At 45.0% G+C, this 22687-nt stretch overlaps 1 pseudogene; it reads right to left on the bottom strand.

Moving 5' to 3' along the window:
* Window positions 1-22333: 22333 nt before the first annotated feature.
* Window positions 22334-22451, bottom strand: LOC126214059 (5S ribosomal RNA; annotated as a pseudogene).
* Window positions 22452-22687: the final 236 nt, after the last annotated feature.

Raw genomic sequence — 22687 nt, 5'->3', positions numbered from 1 at the left:
TTTCACGCTCCCTTTGTCCTATAACCTTGCGAGGTGCCGGGGCTAGTAGTGTATTTATCACTAAATTCTACTAGAATCCACATGTGTAAATCATGCTCTAAGCCCCCCCTATTCTAACTCCGACTTTTCCTGTTGCACAAGGATAAAAAAAATACGCGAACTGACTCTAATCAACCCTGCTAGTGGAGTAGAAGAGAGTTTGGCACCTGCAGTAATTTAATTTGATACATAAGTTAAATAAACAAAGGTTTCATTAGCATAGTGAGGAATGATAGGGTTGCTCTATTGATTAACAGAATGAAAGTTCTGTTCAAAATAACAATATGATTTATTAAGATTAAACACAGAATAGTAAAAGAAACACAGCAAATTTATAAAACATCAAATTGGCTAAAATTGGAGATTCATACAAACACTATAAAGGTGAAGTTGTCCCTAACTTAGATCGTGAGGTTTAAGACGAAGTGGTATGTGGAGCCAATTCCTTTCCACTCAAATCTCAAGAGAGACACACAGCTAACCCAATGGTAATTGCTGTTACTCGAAACTGAACAAAGTTGGAAAAGGATGAACAGGCGCGCTCTGCTGAGCTCTGATTATCACCTAGGAAAATCCCTATCTGCCGGTGCTGCGGACGTACATTACCAACAGTCTTCTTTTCTCCCAGAACACGATCTGGCGTACCGCAGGCGAGGGCTGGCTGCTTCAACGTCCTCGACCGAAAGGCGACTCCTGACTACCCAGAGCACCCGTACAGGCCGAACACCGAACATTCCCGCCCCCACGACAGTGGCCGTGGTTACGTTCCAATCAGCAACTCGAAAACCGGCGGAAATTCCACTCCATTGCCGGAGCACTACCATTCCACCAATGGAGATTCTTGGCGCCAATTTCTGTGCTGATTTTGCAGAAAGTGCGGGAATTTTCCCGCCCCAGCTGCCTGGGTACATAAGTCATTCCCACGCCTCGCTGGTAGCCCGCCAGAAAGTGTTTTCGCTAAGCTTCTGCGAAGCAACGGAACCACCAGCCCAGCCGCCACTTCCGGCTTTCGCGGCCGCGTCTCCTGACAATGTCGGCGTCCGGAGAGTATTCACTCGGCCCCCACACCTGTCAGCCTACCCTTTCAAAGTGAGAAGAGCCCGCCTGTCACTGGACCACCCGGGTGGCGAGAGACGCTACATGGGAAGTCCGCGTGTGAAGGAACAACGGAACCTCCACCGCATGCAACTAGAGAGGAGAATCGTAAGATAGAAATATGAGAGGGGGCTCATGCCACCTCTCATTGCCCCTACGCCATTTTAGATTGTAATTGGTGAGCGGTTGGCTCACTTAGGAGCAAGGTAGTGAGTCAATCGCCCAAGAACAATCTTACAAAGTGACTCCACATGCCGCACTCTATAAAGAAAATTACTGCAACTGAAAAATGCAGCTCATAGAGGGAGGATTATTTATGATGTAGCCAACTTCACCTTCTTAATATGGAACACTAACACTCACATCACACATCCATACCCAGGGAGCCCCTTCCAAACACCGATTCACGCAGACATTCACGCTCTAAACATGGCCCGGGCATCTGAGCCAAATATGGAGCAGTTTATTCTTTACAATCAGAGTTGGAGTGCTCCGCAATTAAATGCCCAAGATGTTACAACAATTTTAATCATTAAACTAACCTGACCTCACTCACACATGGTAATATTTAAGTTAACAATCTCTTTGTGAGTTTTCCGAATCTAGTTACAACCTCCGATTCATTCTGTCTCCCTGCAGCAAGAATAACCTTTACAAAATGTTCCCTGAACTGATGGTCCATTCACAATGACAGTGGTGGTATCTGCTTCAGTTTATGGGGACTTCAGGCACACTGTTAGCATACACACAACAATAAACACAAAATACAAAAAAAACATGATGTGGAGAACAATACAGTAATCTGTAATAAGAATTACAGTGTAAAACACAAACGCATACAAGGTATAACATACATTACAGAAACAACATAAGAGAAAGAAATTTAAGAAAAACAAAAAAAAACAAGGTTCATGGGGCATCAAATTGTGCGTGCACATTGCACAAAGTTCACGACTGTGCTGAGAATGAGGCACTAAATCACATTGTTAGAAATATCCGTGGCACTTCACAAATTCCACCGTACTGACATCACATAAGGCTCAACGTCGGGTGTAGTTGCTACGTTGTGGCAACAGCAATAGGGAGTTCTGGAGTGTCTGCAGTACGCTGTTGAGATTGTAGTCAGACCCACGCATATGATCACGGCAGTACGGTAGGAAGACACAGTGATAGGTTCTCCTCACGTCGATTAATTGTCTCTGAGATCTCCTTGTTGGGATACATCACTAGTCTAGGTCTCTTCTCTCGCTGGACAGAACTTTACGTTTCCCAATATTGCAGTTCGACGAGGGATGATGGCACGTGGAGTGACTCCACAAGTGTGTGAGGTCATCCATACAGGATCGAACTAGGAGCGACTATTGTTAAAAACTGCTCTCTAATAGAGAGGAGAAGTAAGACATGAGACCATACATTTGTTAGTGTGGCACGATGCTGCTTTGTGTATGCAGATCGGCCAATGCTAGTGAGTTGTAAAAACCCAAACAGGTGAGTATAGAGCGTCCCTTTCTGTCCTGAGGCATATGAGGCGCAGGTTCTGACACGATATGTGATCTTCTTCGTGTACTCACGACAACGTGGTCTGCCGCAGGGAATCCCTCCAAGCGGCTGCCGCGTCCGGAGAGCTAGCAGGCTGTCGCGTGTCAGGGTCAACGGCCAGCCCCACTTTCGCTTGTGGCGGGGCGAGGGTCCCGTGTAATCCCTCAGGTAGGCAGCCGGGTGACTGTCAGCGTGTAGGACGGGACGCTCGCCCTCTAGCAGGTAGCCCAAGACCTCTTGTTTTTGCGCTGGCTGGCCTCTGCATAGCCACGATACCCGTCATCTGCACAGTTCTGACAAAAATCTTAAGCCTAACTTTTTCCCATGACCTTCTATGTTATAATAAATTTACATAGTGATACATTGATGGTCTGTCATTTCAGACACTCTTATTTTACTTTTATAGTTATTAATCTATGGCAATCATTATAACATCTAATCTAGACATGGAAATAATTTATTTTGATATATGTGTAGAGACCGATCTCAGTATGTACATGGTGTGTGATAACTGATGCTTTGTAATGGATGAACAACTAAATGTGCGGGCCCGCACTAATATTACTATTAATTATACAGATCGACAGTAGACATGCTTCAAGAATTAACTACCATATCCCAACGATCTACATTCGACGTCTTTTACTTAAATTATGTTGTTATGCAGGTCTAAGTTTTACTGTGCTATAAAGAACATGCAACTACGCTACTTTCGCTCGCCCGTCGTCCCTCCATCTCGGGTCTGTGGTTTGGTGACCTGAAAAATAGCAACTCAACAGGCGCGCGCCACACTTGTGGTAGAAAACCCCCACAATATTAATCTAGTTATTGTTAAATCCTACAGTTTAACTTATCCTAGTATCGTACTTTCCCTTTTATTTATTTATTTATTTATTTTTTTTTTTTTTTTATTTACCTTATACAATACCCTTACATAGTTCCTGTTACGCTGAGATGTCTTGCTGCTCGCCGCTATTGACGACAGTGATGTGCGCGCCGTACGACATGACCTCCGAGTTTTCATTACGCCTCACTGAAACTCCAGAGACTGGGTTAGCCATGGCTATACACGACAATAAATTTATAGTTGCAACTTCCTTCTCTATGTGAAGCGGTTTTCGTGATCAAAGTACACCTTTCCAGAAGCAATGTAATATGACCAAGCCAGGACTGGTTCCTGTTGAGGATTCAGACACCCAACACACGCCAGCTACACAGTATGTCACGAATATCCAAGTACAATTCCTTGGTGATTCATCTGTGACAAAAACGAGCAGCACGCTAAATCCCCAACCAGCACATTAGCATGGTAGGCTTTTATGCCCTCATTTCTCTCGTCTAGGGCACCATTAGAGTCAAATGCTCACAGGTTCACCCCGACTTGCAAGACAACGATACCGGCGCAGCTCTGCAAAAACTATACTGCCCATATTCACCCTCGAAATCACGCAATATACCACAATCGTGCAGTGCACTGACGCGTGCCTGCAAGCATTGGTATGAACGTCTCACGAACTGGTTGTGGCCGCTATGGAGCGTATCACGACCTCTCAGAACGCTTCTAAGAGCACGTTCTTGTATGCGCCCGTTTGTGCGACGTCTCGTCACTCATCCTTATCCCTTAACATGGACACCAGATAGGAAAGGACAAAAACATTGCTCATGAAAAGGTAGTGTCTCCTACTCCATCGACATTGGAGATCGCAAACATAAACAAAAAGAGGATAGCAGCAGTAAATTCTTATGCAAGACAACGCAGCGTGTTAATACTTTAGCAATCTTAATCTATTAATGTAACAATTATTGTTCCCCACAGAAAGGTTCATATATTTGCTTATTCTACTATGTACACCACTTAAACTACTATTATTCCACGAACTTCTTTGTGTGAGAGATGTGGTGGAATCCTATGGACTAGCGCCAATCCCTTGTTAGACTCCCCCTCCTCTGACGTGCATTAGGATTTGCAGGTCTAATTTCAATCTCCTGGTTCTCCTGTTGTCCTTGATTTCGCTCTCTCCAATTACGGTCGCTTTGCCGTACGTTATTTCTCCTGTCCCAGATTCCTTGTCTAGATTGACCCTGTTTCCTGACGTTCTGGTTTCCGTGTCTCTGGTTTCCATAACCTTGAGTAGCGTAACCTTGATTTCCGTAACCCTGGTTTCCTAACTGACGAGTGCGATTTTGCGATCTGTTGTCGTCTTCCCTTGCTGGCCCGTGGTATTTGTTATTTTGCGCCTTCTTCCTGTCCTTTGCGTCTTGTTTATCGAAGACTACTTCGAGTTCGCGCAATAGACTCTTGAATGCTTCTATGTCCGATCCACACTTCCCGACAAGTGTCTGTTGATACCTAATAGGCAATTTGGAAAAGCAAAATTTAATGATTTCTCCGTTGCTATATGGACTATCTAAAAACTGATTCTTCTTGAGTAAATCATCAAAAAATTTGGTTGCGTTCTTATGCCCGGACACTTCCAGTTCAGGACAAAATATTATTTCCTCTTTAATCCTGTCTTGCGTTTCCTTTGACCAGTAGGTCCGCAGGAATGCATCAACAAATTCCTGATAGGTCCGACACGTCGCTGCCACACCCCGCATCTTTTCCGCGGCTTGGCCCTCGATGTGTCCACACATGAATTCTAATTTTGCGTGGGTTGGCCATGATGACGGTAATGAATTAGTAAACTGCGTCACCCAGCTCTTCGGATGCATCGACCCTCCATTATCTCTGAACTTTTGGAATTTTAGTATCGACAGGAAGTGATTGTGATCAAAATCCTGTCCGATCCTCGCACTGGTGTTGTCACTCGTTTCCGATACTTGCACGTCTGCTGAGTGTCCTGATCTATCTTGCTGATAACTGTGATGTGCTACCTCTGTATCACAGTGGCGGTGACACTCAGAATTCACTCTCCTAAGTGGGCTACAATTATTGGAGCTATTACTAGGTGTTTCTGCGTGTGCATTGTTAGTTCCGCCCTCTGTCACTGGGCTAGAGCACGGCGGGCTTTTCCTCGGAGACACACTTCTGTGTACTCCATCATTGGTATCCGAACGCGCAGTGCTCGTGTGCCCGTTTCGCTCTAGTTTCGCTATCCGACTCTCTACTTCTTTCATTCGTTTCGTGATGTTGGTAACCGCAATATTACCTTGGGTTTTTAAGAACGCTAGGGATTTTGAGTGGGCTTGTGTCGCACGTCGCAAGCGCCCTGCGAGTTTAGAAGTTACTTTTGCGATTTTCATTGCCCCTGTTGCTGCCGTTTGGGCTAGGCCTGCTACTTTTTGTGCTACCATTGACAATTGTTTTGCTTCTCCACATTCTTTCTTTATTGTTAGTAATTCCCCACGAATTTCCCCTATATGCGAAATTATAGTCTGAGTGTCCTTCTTACGCTGTTTCTCATCTTCTTCTTTCATGGATCGTAGGAAGCTCAGTATTGGGTTTACGTCATCTTTTTGATCCTCTTCAAACGTGGGAGATGTAACTCTGGACACCTGGGCGATAGAGCTCTGACGTGGCCGAGCTAGCCCTTGTCTGCTCTCGTTCGTTTGATTATAAATTTCTGCTACCGTCTCGACCTGTGTGCCTGTCTCTGTTTCATCCTCTACTTCACTATCATAATCACGGCCGCAACGCTGCTCTAAGATCGCGTCCAAATCACCTTCCTCATCAATGACCCTGGCGTCCTGTCCTGCTAAAAATGTGCCCATCTCATCTCCGAACCTATTCCCGTCAGTAAACTGCCACTTATCCATTATGCTATTCTCTTTTGTTTTAGTTTCGCTCGCTGATAGTCGTGCCTTACTTCTCGTGATCATTCATAAAAAAAACAAATTTATCTAAAATTCACAATAAAATCATCTACTCCCAATATTTTTCGACATAGACACAAAATTTTAACAACGCTGTTGCAACGCTGTAATTACAAGCACAATTTGATGTGGTCCAGAAACCGCACACAAATCCGACAAAGTGCGATGTGGTACGGACACCACATCAACGAAACACAAAAAAACAATGAACAAAAAAATATATACACTGAAAACAAAAACTGTAATCATGCGCCGCTACTTAAAACTAAACGCGGAACTACCAGAAAAACTTGGGTATTAATCAATAAAAAAATTAGAGAAAAAAAATTTGAATGTTCGTACTAAGAATACTGTTTGTTAATCAGTGATTCTCAGGAAAGATCCGAGGCTAAGGGTCGCCATATTATGCGAGGTGCCGGGGCTAGTAGTGTATTTATCACTAAATTCTACTAGAATCCACATGTGTAAATCATGCTCTAAGCCCCCCCTATTCTAACTCCGACTTTTGCTGTTGCACAAGGATAAAAAAAATACGCGAACTGACTCTAATCAACCCTGCTAGTGGAGTAGAAGAGAGTTTGGCACCTGCAGTAATTTAATTTGATACATAAGTTAAATAAACAAAGGTTTCATTAGCATAGTGAGGAATGATAGGGTTGCTCTATTGATTAACAGAATGAAAGTTCTGTTCAAAATAACAATATGATTTATTAAGATTAAACACAGAATAGTAAAAGAAACACAGCAAATTTATAAAACATCAAATTGGCTAAAATTGGAGATTCATACAAACACTATAAAGGTGAAGTTGTCCCTAACTTAGATCGTGAGGTTTAAGACGAAGTGGTATGTGGAGCCAATTCCTTTCCACTCAAATCTCAAGAGAGACACACAGCTAACCCAATGGTAATTGCTGTTACTCGAAACTGAACAAAGTTGGAAAAGGATGAACAGGCGCGCTCTGCTGAGCTCTGATTATCACCTAGGAAAATCCCTATCTGCCGGTGCTGCGGACGTACATTACCAACAGTCTTCTTTTCTCCCAGAACACGATCTGGCGTACCGCAGGCGAGGGCTGGCTGCTTCAACGTCCTCGACCGAAAGGCGACTCCTGACTACCCAGAGCACCCGTACAGGCCGAACACCGAACATTCCCGCCCCCACGACAGTGGCCGTGGTTACGTTCCAATCAGCAACTCGAAAACCGGCGGAAATTCCACTCCATTGCCGGAGCACTACCATTCCACCAATGGAGATTCTTGGCGCCAATTTCTGTGCTGATTTTGCAGAAAGTGCGGGAATTTTCCCGCCCCAGCTGCCTGGGTACATAAGTCATTCCCACGCCTCGCTGGTAGCCCGCCAGAAAGTGTTTTCGCTAAGCTTCTGCGAAGCAACGGAACCACCAGCCCAGCCGCCACTTCCGGCTTTCGCGGCCGCGTCTCCTGACAATGTCGGCGTCCGGAGAGTATTCACTCGGCCCCCACACCTGTCAGCCTACCCTTTCAAAGTGAGAAGAGCCCGCCTGTCACTGGACCACCCGGGTGGCGAGAGACGCTACATGGGAAGTCCGCGTGTGAAGGAACAACGGAACCTCCACCGCATGCAACTAGAGAGGAGAATCGTAAGATAGAAATATGAGAGGGGGCTCATGCCACCTCTCAACCTTTTCCCACGTAATGCCTCCTTCAGTGCGCGAAACAAATGGAGATCACTAGGTGGTAAATTAGCACTGAAAGGGGGACGAGTCAGTACTTTCCAGCCCATTTTGTCGATGGTTTCAGGGGTTAGTTGAGCAAGTTGAGGACGTGCGTTGTCTTGCTGGAGAATCACACCTCTCCTCTGAGATCCACGACGTCTCTCTCACATACCTGGCTTCGTTTAAAAGCAAAACCGAGTAGTACTCGCTGTTCATTGTAAGCAGCTGTTCGAGATACTCACAATTGGACCTTCAGCATCCCCAAACACCGTCAACATCGATCACTTTTCCAGCTCATGTTTGGGTTTTGAAAGTTTTCCTGACAGGTGAGTTGGTGTGTTTCCACTCCATGCTTTGTCTTTTTGATTCTGGCTCATAACAGTGAACCCAAGTTTCATCACAAGTTTAATTGTTGTTTGAGGAAGTGCTCACCCTGTCTTTCATAACGTTCCTTCAGCTCTGTGCACACTCTCGATCTTGTTTCCTTGTGTAGCCGCGTCAACTCCCATGGGACCCACCTTGAACATGTTTTGTGGTAATTCAGCTTGTTACAGAAAATGTTATGAACTCTACCAGTACTAACTTGAATCTTGGCAACTAACATTTCCACAGCCGCACAGCGATCGGTGCGAATAATGTCATCAGCTCGACTTTCAAGTGAGGGAGTTGAAACTGGAACTGGTCGGCGAGAACAGTGTTCGTCAGTCACTGAAACGCGACCATTTTTGAGCTGCTCCACCCACGTGTAAAAATTTGCACGGTTCATACAACCTTCACCATAAACTCTAGACCTTCTACAGTATATATTCACTGGTTTCTCGCCTTCAGCAAGTAAAAAACGAATAACAGAACGTTGCTCAACTAATGTGGAATGTATTTTTGAGTAATGTATTTTTGATATTAAAAACAAAACAATGTTGATACATCAGATGATCAGGGCACATCCCAGTGACGTCAACTTAATACCATAGAACTACCAAAATTTCCCTAGTAACAGTTTTTTCCCCAAATCAATTTGCCTCTTTAATTATTGAATGACCCTGACAGATGTCCTGCTTTAGAGTATTGAGAGCGTTGCATGCTGTAAGACTGCTACTTCAGAAACCAGACGGTTTAAACGATATAGCGTTTTTAGGTTCGCAACTGTGTAGCTTTATGAGTGTGTGTGTTTATGCTATACAACCATTTCTCTCTTGCTGGTACCTTCTTGTTACTGACACTGGAATAATACTGCAGAACTGACAGCACACCTGATTAATGTAAAATTTTTCCATCTCCATTCATCTGGAGATTTAGTATGAATAAACCGCACGTTTCATCTTAACCGTCTGTTATATGATCAGAGCACTGTCATGACTATCATACACCAACCAGGGGTGCTAACTTCCACGACGTCTACATCCACATCTACATCCATACTCCGCAAGCCACCTGACGGTGTGTGGCGGAGGGTACCTTGAGTACCTCTATCGGTTGTCCCTTCTATTCTAGTCTCGTATTGTTCGTGGAAAGAAGGATTGTCGGTATGCTTTTGTGTGGGCTCTAATCCCTCTGATTTTATCCTCATGGTCTCTTCGCGAGAAATACGTAGGAGGGTGCAATATACTGCTTGACTCCTCGGTGAAGGTATGTTCTCGAAACTTCAACAAAAGCCCGTACCGAGCTACTGAGCGTCTCTCCTGCAGAGTCTTCCACTGGAGTTTATCTATCATCTCCGTAACGCTTTCGCGATTACTAAATGATCCTGTAACGAAGCGCGCTGCTCTCCGTTGGATCTTCTCCATCTCTTCTATCAACCCTATCTGGTACGGATCCCACACTGCTGAGCAGTATTCAAGCAGTGGGCGAACAAGCGTGCTGTACCCTACTTCCTTTGTTTTCGGATTGCATTTCCTTAGGATTCTTCCAATGAATCTCAGTCTGGCATCTGCTTTACAACGATCAACTTTATATGATCATTCCATTTTAGATCACTCCTAATGCGTACTCCCAGATAATTTATGGAATCAGCTACTTCCAGTTGCTGACCTGCTATATTGTAGCTAAATGATAAAGGATCTTTCTTTCTATGTATTCGCAGCACACGTCCATCCATCTGCGGCGATCTTGTGCACTTGGATGGATGCCGTGAGTGAGATTGCTACGGAACAGTTTTGATTGAACAGCAGTTATGGACACGGCCCACTCTGTTCCTACAAAAGGCGTGGAATGTAGCGGCTATAGCGCCCCCCTACTTCTGATCAGTTGCAGATTAAACCAGCAGCTGTGTTGCAGGGAGGGTTGCTTGAGGACAATGTGGGGAGACCTTTAAAATTCCGAGTTTGTCCTGTGAATCTGAGAATACTCTATGACTCCCATTCACATTGGGAATGGCTGCCACTCATAATCGTAAATTCCGTAGTATGATCGATGTGCTAGATACATTCAGGTACCCTATCTGCGTCGGTTTAGAACGCTGTCTGGTTTGTTGTATACGACCAATTGGACGTACTGCATAGTCATCTATCTACATTCACAGTCTAGTGTATGGTACTCTCAAAATAGTGGAGGAGTGGTTTAGAGATGATACAGAAATTGGTAATCATTCTGCTGTGTCATTAGCTAGCATTAAATTAATTCCAGAAAAACTGGTACAACTGGTAAAATTGATTGCACTGTAAGTTGTGGTGCTTATTACAGTAGATTGTCCAATACTGATGGGTCATTTACGTCCCACCTCTCCTCTGGTAAGCTGTTGAATACCACATAATGACTGACTGACAACACTGCTTTGAGATGGAGAGAGCCTTGGCGGAACACTGGACATCAGGTGCCTGTGAATGTGGTACATGGCGTTGAATGTAGAGGTCATCACCTTCAGACTGTTGTTTCAAGAAGTTCCTCAATGCTGCAGACTCGTCCTATTTCCATATGCTGCGATGCCATTCACATTTTTTTTCACCAAGGAGATAACAGTACGTCTTTGTATTTCTACCACCCTACATGTGCTGTGAACAGCACCTTCTGGGAATGGTCAAGACCGGAACAGTGATCAGCTACATGACTGCAAAATGAGGAAACAATGGTCTCTACGAAATGAAACCCCGAGACATCTGTTACCCCACCCCTGTGGAAGATGAGACTAAATCTCATCACTTTAGGACAGCTGTTTGGAAATGCTGCACAATGTTGCAAACTCTTACAGTTTCCATATGTTACGATTCTTCCACATTTTTGTCAATAAGAATCATCGGCTCTGTCTTTTATTTCTTCCACCCTATGAGTTGTGGGAACAGCATAGTTTACAGCATTCAGTCTCCAGCTTTGTTTGAGAGCCAATGGATCGAAACTTGTTAATGTCGGTTTAGCACTTGACACAGATTTTGAAAACATGGCTGTCGTTGTTGTGGTCTTCAGCCCTGAGACTGGATTGATGCAGCTCTCCATGCTACTCTATCCTGTGCAAGCTTCTTCATATCCAAGTACCTACTGCAACCTACATCCTTCTGAATCTGTACACGTCCTACCAACCGAACCCTTCTTCTAGTCAATTTTTGCCACAAACTCCTCTTCTCCCCAATTCTATTCAATACCTCCTCATTAGTTTTGTGATCTACCCATCTAATCTTCAGCATTCTTCTGTAGCACCACATTTCGAAAGCTTCTATTCTCTTCTTGTCCAAACTATTTATCGTCTTTGTTTCACTTCCGTACACGGCTACACTCCATTCAAATACTTTCAGAAACAACTTCCTTACACTTTAATCTACACTCGATGTTAACAAATTTCTCGTCTTCAGAAACGCTTTCCCTTCCATTGCCAGTCTACATTTTATATCCTCTCTACTTCGACCATCATCAGTTATTTTGCTCCCCAAATAGCAAAAACTCCTTTACTACTTTAAGTGTCTCATTTCATAATCTAATGCCGGCGGGGGTGGCCGAGCGGTTCTAGGCGCTACAGTCTGGAACCGTGCTTCCGCTACGGTCGCAGGTTCGAATCCTGCCTCGGGCATGGGTGTGTGTGATGTCCTTAGGTCAGTTAGGTTTAAGTAGTTCTATGGGACTGATGACCTCAGAAGTTAGTTCCCATAGTGGATAGCGCTCAGAGCCATTTGAACCATTTGAACCTAATTTAATAACCTCAGCATCACCCGATTTAATTCGACTACATTCCATTATCTTCGTTTTGCTTTTGTTGATGTTTATCTTATATCCTCCTTTCAAGACACTGTCCATTCCGTTCAATTGTTCTTCCAAGTGCGCTGCTGCCTCTGACAGAATTATAATGTTATCGGCGAACCTCAAAGTTTTTATATCTTCTCCATGGATTTTAATACCTACCCCGAATTTTTCTTTTGTTTCCTTCACTGCTTGCTCAATATACAGATTGAATAACATCGGGGATGGGCTACAACCCTGTCTCATTCCCTTCCCAACCACTGCTTCCCTTTCTTGCCCCTCCACTCTTATAACTGTCATCTGGTTTCTGTACAAATTGTAAATAGCCTTTCGCTCCCTGTATTTTACTCCAGCCACCTTCAGAATTTGAAAGAGAGTATTCCAGTCAACATTGTCAAAAGCTTTATCTAAGTCTACAAATGCTAGGAACGTAGGTTTGCCTTTCTTTAATCTATTTTCTAAGGTAAGTCGTAGGGTCATTATTGCCTCACGTGTTCCAATATTTCTACGGAATCCAAACTGATCTTCCCCTAGGTCAGCTTCTAACATGGTAGAAAAACAAAATGCATGCCGGTGTATGAAAACTGCTTTTATGTGTTACATCTGAAAAACAATGTATTAAATGACTTATGAAAGAACAACACAGGAATCCTCTCATGTGACTGATACGGTCTTCCTCCAATACAGCGAGAAAACTTTACACACTGCTGTGCAAGCGACTTTGATTACTGGCAAACTGCGCCAATGGAGCAATATGTGTGTACGTAATGTGCCTGATGTGTCAACACACTGTTCGTATTTATTTCCGATAGATCAGAAGAAAGAGACGTCATAAAATCTCACAGGATATGCAGTTGCAAGGAGTTGTATGAGTTTGGATGCAGATAGTTCATAGATTTTACCTACTCCGGATGTTACAAAATAACGAATGTAACAAATGATTGTATGGGTGCTGTTCTGTATCTAGTATTTCATACAGCTGAAATGAATGTAACGCCGTAGTGCATGACAATTTGTAATGCTCTCAAACTACACTGATTTCGCTCATAAAAGTAATAGAAATCGACTGTACCTATTCTCCTGGAATAATAACTGTTTTTATTATTATCGTCACGACTGTGTGTTTAAAAATAGGTATTACCCCAAGTTCTGCCTTGTTTCACACTTGATGACCTCTAACTATAAAGTAACAGCCACTGAATTATAGCTCTCTGTGGAACCCAGAACTGACAGTGTTTTGTTCTGACATGTGTTTAGTTTGCGTGAAAGAGGCTGTTCTGTTATCACCAAATTGCTTTCGAAACTACAACGCAAGAATCTGCCACTATTTCAAATGATGGTCTGCTCGGTGAGATAAACATTACACTCAGGTCGCTAGCGGCGGGATATGGAGCAAAAAATGTGAGGCGTCAGCATGGATATGGTATTTGTTTTCGATGTGTTGGTGGAATCTCACAGGGTTCTCTACTAGGTGACATTAGGAGGTTCTATTGAAAAGCGTGCTCTCACGATTTGTTTTTCACGTTCCGTAAACGCCAGTGTGATGTAGCAACTCATTGACTAAACGGAACGTGCCACACTGTACAAAACAACGTCCTCTTGAACTATAGCTCGTTGTGTCGAACGTAAAATGATCGTGTTTTTTCCTACATGTGGACAAATGGCACGAAAGACTGTATTCTGCAATGTTATTTCACGTGTTTGAAATACCTGTAACACATACATACATGACAGTTTATTTACAGACACTGGTCTGAGCGACAGGGACTGAAAGAAATTGCTTAACATCGATGTTTTGTTTTTACGGAGTTTTTCTTTATTCTGATGATAGTTATCGGTAGTTTTCACGTCAGAATGCTAGACGTTTTTCAGTTTTACGCAGGGTGGGCTTGTACAGGAGACGTGAGGTATGTTAACACATGTGTCAGATGTTTTGACGTTGAGCACCAACCGCTGCAGTTTGGTCATCTGTTATCGGCAGCAATGCTGTAACTTTGTTTTTTCACGTCATTGGATGTCACAAAATAACAGGAGGCAGAGGAGAGAGAGAGAGAGAGAGAGAGAGAGAGAGAGAGAGAGAGATGTGTGCACTGTATCCTGCGGTCGAGCGTAAGAAACTATACCGATTTTGCTCATAAAACTAAAAGAATATGTACTGTGCCTGTTTTTGTGGACGCAAGAAATGTATTATCATCACGGTTTTGTTTCCTTTCTTAACCGATGCTCAATCCTAAGACGTGCATCGACATCACCCCTCCGTCACTCGCGCGGATGACACTCGTCACCCACATGACTTTCCCGCTCAGTTTTGTCTGACAGGGCAGGACTGAGACCGCGCCGTTTTCCGTACCTTTCTGTTAACTCTCCGGCTGTTAGCTCCAATCACTGTTAGTTTTCAGTTGTTAAAGATCCATTGTTTATGAAACATTATTATAGTCTGGAGGACAGCAGTCATCCGCTCGAGCCACAATCTGAAACAAAGTAAGTCTGTATTACTTCATTGCTTTCCTAGATTCATGTGGGTGAATTTGGGCTTATTGAACCCGACTGCAGTTACCTTCCGTGTTTCCTAGTACTCTCTTTATTTTTAGATTGTGGAAGAAATGTCAGAGGCAAAAAAACCTCCTACAGAGTTTAGTAGAGGTCCTAATGTATGGCTGGAGTGGTTCAAGAGCTGAGTGATGAAGATGCTCACAGTGACAGCGCTGACTCAGGGACTGAGGACTGTGTTCATGAAAGCGTTCATGATTCAGCAACAGAACAAGAAGTGTCAGAAAATGATGAATATGAGTCACAGGAAGAAGCAACTCGAGAGGATGCATTTTTTTACGTGAAGATGGACTAACTAAATGGAAGAAAAATAAATATCCTACCAATGTTAGAAGCAAATCTTGTAATGTTATTACGCATTTGTCTGCGTCAAAAGATTAAGCTCGTATAAAAAAGACACAAATAGAAATTTTAAATTTGTTCTTGAATGAAAACATAATAAGCATTATCGCAATATGCACTAATATATCCATGAGTGAAGTTCGTGGTAACTTCTCTAGGGAAAGGGATGCGATACAGATCAGAGCTTTCATAGGTTTGTTATATCTGTGTGGATCTTTGAGGGGTTCTAGGAAGAGTATATCGAAATTGTGGGATGACTCAAAGGGAAACGGACTTGAATCGTGTTATTTATGCATAAATGAAAACCGATTCAGGTTTCTGTTGAGATGTCTTAGGTTTGATAATATCCGTGGTAGAGGTGTTCGCAGAGAGACTGACAAGTTGGCTCCTGTCAGAGAGGTACTTGAACCTTTCATGAACAATTGCCAAAAATATTTTTCTCCAAGTGAATATCTTACTGTTGACGAACAGCTTTTGGCATATAGAGCAAACTGCCCATACCATTCAGGCAATCTATCCCTTGCAAATCAGCAAAGTATAGGTTAAAAGTGTTTGCTTTGGTTGATGTAAAAACAGCTTACACTTTGAATTTACGTCGGTAAGCAACCAGAGGGACAATGTAATGTCAGTAATTCAGCTGAAGATATTGTTCTTCGAATGGTCGAACTGTTTCAAACGTTAGAATCTATTACATTGTGTACGAATATTAAACGTATTATATTTAGATTTAATAAAAAATCATAAAACCAGTCGTAAAGACAGTTAAAAGTATACAAATAGACCGCTTGCTTTGTGGATGACACTGTCATCCGGGCCGGCCGTAGTGGCCGAGTGGTTCTAGGCGCTACAGTCTGGAGCCACGCGACCGCTACAGTCGCAGGTTCGAATCCTGCCTCGGCCATGGCTGTGTGCGATGTACTTAGCTTAGTTGGGTTTAAGTAGTTCTAAGTTCTAGGGGACTGATGACCTCAGAAGTTAAGTCCCATAGTGCTCGGAGCCATTTGAACCAACTGTCATCCGCGCGAGTGACCATATCAAGAATTTTCGCGAGAGTAAGGAGGGTTAATTACAAGTTACGGTGAAGTCTTTTCTCTCTCAGAATGGCAAGCGCTGTCAGAGCTGAGGGGGGTGGGGGGTGGGGGGGGAGTGGAGGGGTGGTGGAGAGGGCATGCCTCTGAATGCCTCTTAGGGTCTGCAGCTCCATCCTTCAACAAACAACTCAGGATCAGGGAGGCAATCATTTATCTCGCTTCTTCTGAGGCCTGCCGGTGTCACAGCCTATCTTGTACGTGTGTAGCTTTTGACCGCCTCCAACCACATGTTCCGTTGTTCTGGTTGGTCGAAGGCGCTGCCTGCTCGCTGGGCTGGCTGTGCGGCAGCGCGCGGATGCGGTAGCAACTCTCCATTTCCTAACCAGTGGACGTTTGAAAAAGCGATCTGGAAATTTCTCCGGAATTTCGTTGTTTTCCCAGGGGGGCGGGGCGGGGGGGAGAGGAAGGGGTGTCTAAATGTGACTGAGTTACGCAGACTGTAGGCGGTATATCACAGCCACCAGATGGATCACTTTGCGGACAATCAGCGACAAGAAAGAACAGGTCTGCATCTCTACCTACGGCGAGGAGAGGGGGGTGTGGTGGAGGGGGGGGGCAGTGGTAGGGGAGGAACGGCTAGCTCTAAATTGGTTCGATCGTGACCGCACATTGAGGAGAACACACCTGCAACTGCCACCCCTCTCTCCTGGCGCAGTCTCTTTCGGACGGTTTTTGTGGCAGCTCTGTTATTACAATTTTCCCCAATCACAAATACATGTGTCGCATTATGACCCTTTGGTCACAATTCAGTGTGTAATTCAGTGTGTAATTAGAGCAGTGAAGCATTTCCCATCTGTTGTGGTAGGGTGTATTGACGTTCCTGAATTTTGAGCACCTGGGTATCAGACTGACTGTCGAGCAATGTAGCGAATTCTGACATCAAATGGCGACAGACCCAGTCCTCAGCTGTATGCTTGCAGGTAACACTCGTATACCTGCTAAACTCCTCTCTATCCAACACTACCATCTCATCAGTTGAATATACCTCCCACTAAAAATTAGGATGTATCTTCCACTCCAGCCTTTTCGCACCAGCTTATAGGTGAAGGAATCATTCTATATAGAGTTTGAGTATGTCTGCAACTAGGTTTTAGTGGTAAAACTTTTTCTCAGAATGATAATACCAGTTGTATCATCAATTTTTGAGCTATGATCAAAAGTATCCGAACACCTCCAAAAACATACGTTTTTCATATTACGTGCATTGCGCTACCACCTACCACCAGGTACTCCATATCAGGGACCTCAGTAAGCTTTAGACATCGTCAGAAAGCAGAATGGGGCGCTCCACGGAACTCACGGACTTCTAACGTGGTCAGGTGACTGGGTGTGGCTTGTGTCCTACGTCTGTACGTGAGATTTCCACACTCCTAAACATCGCTAGGTCAACTGTTTCCGATGTGATAGTGAAGTGGAAACGTGAAGGGAAATGTACAGTACAAAAGCATACAGTGTTCTGACAAACACTGCCGACAGTTGAACAGGGTTGTAATGCCTAATAGGCAGACATCTATGCAGACCATCACACAGGAATTCCCAGTTGCATCAGGATCCAATGCAAGTACTATGACAGTTAGGTGGGAGGCGAGACACCGGATTTAATAGTCGAGTGGCTGCTCATAAGCCACACATCACCCTGGTAAATGCCAAACGACGGCTCCCTTGGTGTAAGAAGCGTAAACATTGGACGATTGAACAATGGAAAAACATTGTGTGGTGTGAAGAATCACGGTACACAATGTGGCGATCCGATGGCCGAGTGTGGGTATGGCAAATGCCCGGTGAACATCATCCGCCAGTGTGTGTGGTGCCAACAGTACAATTCAGGCGGTGGTGCTATAGCGTGGTCGTCTTTTTCATGGAGGGGTCTTTCACCCCTGTTTGTTTTGCGTGGCACTATCACAGCACAGTCTGTTTCAAGCACCTTCCTGCTTCCCACTGTTGAAGAGCAATTCGAGGACCTTACAACACAGTCGAGCACCTGTTCTTAATGCACGGCCTGTGTCGGAGTATTTTTTTATGTTATGGTTTTAGGGCGCAAACCTGCTACGGTCATTAGCGCCCAGTCTGTGACTTAGGAAAAGGCAGAAATGGGAACGAAACTCAAAAAATTGGAGAAACTAAAAATAGAAGGAAAGCTTAAAAAACAACTATAGAAGGGGGTTGCTTGTCCCCAAAAAAGCTTCAAATGACTGACGTCATTTCACTGGCACTAATAAACTGGAGAACGCGGTCGGCGGAGCGCGTGTCATCTGCTAAAATGGACGATATATCAGGCGACAGCTGTAGACGGGCGCGTAACGGAGTAAAATAGGGGCACCCAAGTAAAAGGTGTCTTACCGTCCACAGCTGAGAGCAGTGGGGACAGAGTGGGGGAGGATCACCGCTTAAAAGATGTCGATGGCTAAAAAGACAGTGCCCTATCCGGAGTCTAGTTAAAATTACCTCCTCCCGACGACGCATTCGGGAGGAAGAGGTCCAAGCTCAGGGAAGAACTTTCACGTCCCGCAATTTATTATTGGGAAGCGGACATACAGAGAAACCTGCGCAACACGGAAGCCCTACCACCTCGGCTGTGTGGATTACCCAAGATCCATAAGAACAACGTTCCACTGAGACCGGTCGTTAGCGCTCCTGGCTCACCAACGTATAAACTGGCAAAACACTTGGCCTCTCTGCTCCAGCCACACGTGGGGAAGACCGACACATACATTAAGGACTCAGGACATTTCACTGAGAAGCTGAAGAAACTGAAACTTGCACCAAACGACATCTTGGTCAGCTTTGATGTTGTTTCGTTATTTACGAAAGTGCCACTCAGTGACGCTCTGGAGCACATCGGTTCCATTTTCCCGCAGGACATCAGAAAGCTCTTCCATGCATGTCTCACCACGAGCTATTTCACGTGGAATCGCGATTTCTACGAATAGCTGGAAGGCGTCGCCATGGGTAGTCCTCTCAGTCCAGTGGTGGCCAACTTCTTCATGGAACAGTTCGAAGCACACACACTGGACTCGGCGACTTGCAAACCTAAGGTGTGGTACAGGTACGTCGATGATACTTTCGTGGGTGGAGCCATGGTGAAGAACAGCTCGGTGACTTCCTAAGACACTTGAACAGCCTCCATGCCAACATAACATTTACCATGGAAGTAGAAAAGGACAAGAAACTGCCATTTCTAGATGTGCTGGTCACAAGGGACGGCGAAACCCTGGGACACAGCGTGTATCGAAAACCGACACACACGGACCGATACCTGCACAAACTGTCAAACCACCACCCGAGCCAGAAAAGAGGCATGATTAGTACGCTCGTAACGAGAGCAGGACGAATATGTGAGCCGCAACACCTCAAACGAGAAATGCAACACCTGGAAACTGTCCTGAGGAGCAATGGGTACTCCACAAATTATATTAGAAGTGTAACAGAGCCAAACACTCGGCGAAGTAAGGAACCAGAAAAAGAAAGATCGGGTACGGCCTTTCTGCCATACATTCCCAGAGTGACGGACAGAATCGGCCGTATATTGCGCAAACATGGCGTAAAGACGATTTTCAAACCGACAAGGAAGATCAAAGAGTGTCTTAGATCGGCGAAGGAGAAAAGAGACCCACTTGCAGTGTCGGGAATATACCGTATACCATGCACATGCGGGAAAGTTTATGTCGGAATGACTGGACGATCCATCAACACCAGGATCAAAGAGCATAAGCGACATTGCAGGTTGGGGCAGGTGGAGAAATCGGCCGTGGCAGAGCACGCACTGAATGAGACCGACCACGTAATAAAATTCGCCGACACGGAAGTTCTGGCTCTAGAGAAGCATTATCACACGCGCTTGTTCAGAGAAGCTGTAGAAATACAAAAACACGCGAACAGTTTGAACAAGAAAGAGGAAAGCCTGAAGGTCAACGGATCCTGGCTTCCCGTACTGCAGCGAACGACCGTCGCACGTAGCAAGAGGAGAACCGCACCGGAAATGACCGCGGAGAAGCCCTCGGACGTTGGCGCGCCAGATATACGAGGGGCGTTCAGAAAGTAAGCTCCGATCGGTCGCGAAATGGAAACGACTATGAAAATCCGATAAAGCTTTGCACAGATGTGTTGGGTAGTGTCTCTAGTGTAACCCCAGTTAGCATCACGTCGCTCTTCTTATTTCTGAGCTCGCAGTGAGTGCGTAAAGATGTCTAGAAAATAGTGTCTGCCACCAAGTACGAGGGCCTGGTGAGAAATTTCGCCTGAAGCTATGCAGCTAACATTACATAACTGTCGTGCTGTTTCTTCTTCAAGACAATTCTCAGCCGCATTCTGCAGGGGCAATGAAGATGCTCCTGCATCGTTTGCAAATGGATATGTTAAATTACCCACAATACAGTCCGCAATTGTCTCCCCCTGAGTTTCATCTCTGGTCACATGAACCGCTGTCTTTGAAGACAACATTTTGACACAGACAACGAGGTGTAGGCCAGCGTGGAGAATTGGCGGAAAGCACTGGCGGCTGCCTTCTATGATGAGGCTATTGAAAAGTTGGTACAACGCTATGACAAAAGTCTAAGTCAGAACGGCGACTACGTAGAGAAGTAGCTGAAAGGTGTAGCTAATTGTTACAAGTAAAACATTTCTGATGTTCACTGTGGTTTCAATTTGGCAATCAATCGGAGCTTACTTTCTGAACAGGCCTCGTATATAGTCTGCGCCCGCGAGCTCGGCTCCAGTTCACCACCGGCAATGGAGGGTGAAGCTTTGACAATGCCAGCCACTCGTGCTGGCGAAACGTCAGAAAAATCATTAGATGAACGTCGGCCGAAGAACCCGAGACAGAAGCCAATAGGCAGTTTGTCAGCAAGTGGCCACGAAAGCCTTAACAATTTTGTGTCCTTAGGTTAGTTAGGTTTAAGTAGTTCTAAGTTCTAGGGAACTGATAACCTGAGAAGTTAATCCCCATAGTGCTCATAGCCATTTGAACCAACTTCTGTCCGCCCCCGGTAGCTGAGTAGTCAGCGCGACAGACTGTCAATCCTAAGGGCCCGGGTTCGATTCCCGGCTGGGTCGGAGATTTTCTCCGCTCAGGCACTGAGTGTTGTCCTAATCATCATCATTTCCTCCCCATCGCCGCGCAAGTCGCCGAAGTGGCGTCAAATCGAAAGACTTGCACCAGGCGAGGCCCTTGTCACAAGCCATTGTTATCATTATTGAACCAACTTCTCTCGAATCTGTGATGCAGCTCTCCGTAGCAGATTTCTAACACGGCCACTAAATCACGGTAGGTCTACCCCATCCCTTAAGATCTTGCTCGGAACATACCTACACTTCCCTAACGAACGAGGCTTTCCAATTTTTTACATTTGCATTTCTCATCTTCGTCCTCAGCACTAAGTATTTGATGTTGACTACTCAGATAATCTGCAACTTACATCCTCTCACTCTCGCTAAGCAAACACGTTTCCCCACCTTTCTTAACATTCATCGTGATACTAAAATGTAGACTTTCACGGCCGGAAATATCATGTCCATTATAATTATCCGGGCTGTTATGCCGTGGTCGGTTGATGAATTCTGTGTCGATTCCCAACGTTTCGCCTCCGACTGCGGGAGACATCTTCAAGGGGGTCCGTAGCTCGATGGAAGGTCCAACACACCCACTGGCTCGCATAACAGCCCGGATAATTGTAATGGACATTCCTCGTGATACCGGTTGTAGTAGCTCCAATACGGCCTTGTGGTCAGAGATTCGATAATTTCGGATGTGTGTCTTGCGAGGAGGTCTAAAACGTCACCTTCACGAGTTGGTTCTCTAGTTGTCTAAACTAAGCTAAACTTCGCACGAACAGGCCATGAAGGCCAAAGGTACCAATCGGCCGACGTGTCATGTTCAGCTCAAAGACGTCACTGGATGCGGATATGGAGGGGCATGTGGTCAGTACACAGCTCTCCTGGCCGTAGGAGCCGGTACTTCTCGATCAGGTAGCTCCTCAGTTTGCCTCACAAGGGCTGAGTGCACCCCGCTCGCCAACAGCGCTCGGCAGACTGGATGGTCACCCATCCAAGTGATAGCCCAGCCCGACAGCGCTTAACTTCGGTGATCTGACGGGAACCGGTGTTACCACTGCGGCAACGCCGTTGGCTTTCTCTAAGTGTCTGCTAGAAGTAATTTGAAGTCACGGCACGGTCAGGGAGGTTATTGACGATGCCGTTACAGTTCCTGGTTCAGGTGGTCTATAAAAGCATTTCTCACCGTCCTTTCATACTTTAACTTCACCCAGATTAATTCTCATTCGGAATCCGCGTTAACCTTCCTAGATACTATCGACGTCTTGAATGTAATAAATGCGCCGCCACCACTGGGACTATTCTATCCTTT

The sequence above is a fragment of the Schistocerca nitens genome, chromosome 11 (assembly GCF_023898315.1).
Source record: "Schistocerca nitens isolate TAMUIC-IGC-003100 chromosome 11, iqSchNite1.1, whole genome shotgun sequence".
Taxonomy (NCBI): Eukaryota; Metazoa; Arthropoda; class Insecta; order Orthoptera; family Acrididae; genus Schistocerca; species Schistocerca nitens.
Note: the sequence above shows the minus strand (reverse complement) of the source record. Positions and strands in the feature narration are given on the sequence as shown.